At 31.1% G+C, this 1,954-nt stretch overlaps 1 non-coding gene across 1 annotated transcript; it reads right to left on the bottom strand.

Annotated features, from left to right (window-relative positions):
- Positions 1 to 631: 631 nt before the first annotated feature.
- Positions 632 to 705, bottom strand: Trnat-agu. Its single transcript has one exon. It is a non-coding gene; the product is annotated as a tRNA-Thr (tRNA).
- Between the last annotated feature and the right edge of the window lie 1,249 nt (positions 706 to 1,954).

The following is a 1,954-nucleotide window of genomic DNA, read 5'->3' as shown; positions in this document are numbered from 1 at the left end:
AAAACACCTTGTGAATTGCCTAATGGTTCGACATTTGCGGCCGATGGGCCAAAAATCAGCCAAATAGGTCGAATACCAAAACCAGGCCGAACCTTCGGTCGGACACTAGTTCGCACTTATAAGTACTTTTGGTAAATGCTGCTCGATGAATAAAAGTTAATTTTTTTCTCGTACATATGGTGTTTAACAAATTTTCCTTTAAATAAATATGCACACAAGAATAACAGTTAGCGTAATCGTGTTTAGTTTATATGTTAATTGATTCTCCCTACGAATTAAAACTTGCTATAAATGTAGACTTTTGGCCGTCTACGCAAGTTTTCAGTACTCAGAACACCATGATAGTTAAACTCCATCTATGACTATCTACATACATAGTATTAATAGTTTAAATAATTTATATTGAAGCACTTAACGGGAAAAAAGTGTTAGTAATTCGACCTAACCCAAATTGAAAATAAAATAAAGAACAAAATAAATAAATGAAGAACACATTTCTCTAAGCGTTACGAACATGATTTACAAAAGGTTTTTTTCATTGTTCGGCCATTAAGTTTAAATGAGATAAAAAAATATGCTTTTCCGTTGAATGTAAATAAAAAAAAATCTTCGTAGTAACTTATTCTACGAAAGGCCCCGGCGAGATTCGAACTCACGATCTCCTGTTTACTAGACAGGCGCTTTAACCAACTAAGCCACGGCGCCACGGTGACGACCGTTAGCTGAAGTATCAAGCATGCTTGCGCATGAGGCGAAAAAGAATATACACAAATGTGGAACATAAATACATAAGTAAATAGGACGGAAATGAAATGAAGAAACTACCGAGATATTTAAAACTAAAGTTCGGTATAATGTATACGAAAATATGTGGAAAGATATGTGCTAAAAATGTGATACAAAATTAGAAAATTCTAAATATGATAAGAAATGGCATGCATTGATTTTTATTTGCTATCAATCGATAGGCAAGACAATTTTGTTGTTATCAAGAATGGGTGTACAGACTTATAGCTGTATCTAATATCCCTTACCTCGGATGGGAGGTGATACAAGACAGACAACAAGTTTGTTCTGTACAAATGAGAATCTAATTTAATTCTGACAAGATTTATGTTTTACAGCTCCTTATATACTAAATCTTAGGACTAAAATGAAGTTTGTATATGTTTATATATTTACATGTATGTATATGTATGTGTGGTTATCGATATGCCACCTATCGATATTGCTGCATTGTTGCACTTACATATGTGCATACATGTCTTTTCATGTTTGCTGTTTAGAGTAGTTTTATCTCCTACAATTAATATATTTATTTTGGTACGTGCATATGTATGGCTATATGTATGTATGTGCACATGAATGGACTATGTTTACATGTGGATTTGTATTTACATATATTAGCCTGTTCAAATATATTTTGAACAATGGGTAAAAATAGTAAAATTATGTTGAGCTTCGCCAAATGAATTTGATACATTTATTGATGCCCAAAATATGTTTTATTACTATTTCAATGATATTTAGCTATGTAACATAGAATTCATTATAATCTGCAAATTAATTTTATGTAGGACGCGCCTATATGCCTATTTATATACAATGAGAAGTTTATGAGTGCCTAGTAGTGTTGCCATTTCAAGCATGTACTATAGGATGTACTTTAGGATGCATCAGGCTTTCACATAAATAATTCGGATAAATATTAACATTAACGTGAGCTGGACCGAAATATACTCCAACATTTTTTTTTTGAAAAAAAAAAAACATTTTAAAAGATAGAAGAGTTTAAACATAAAAGGTCTGCACAAAAATGTTTAAAAATTATATCAACGGAATCAAAGTAATACGATTTTGTTATATTTTGTTGGAAGTCTTAAATTATAATAAATTTTATATTCATATATAAATATGAGGCACCCTAATGTACATAACTAAATAGTACATCAAT

Source organism: Rhagoletis pomonella, unplaced genomic scaffold (genome assembly GCF_013731165.1).
Source record: "Rhagoletis pomonella isolate Grant_MI unplaced genomic scaffold, Rhpom_1.0 Rhpom_scaffold_00001, whole genome shotgun sequence".
NCBI lineage: Eukaryota > Metazoa > Arthropoda > Insecta > Diptera > Tephritidae > Rhagoletis > Rhagoletis pomonella.
Note: the sequence above shows the minus strand (reverse complement) of the source record. Positions and strands in the feature narration are given on the sequence as shown.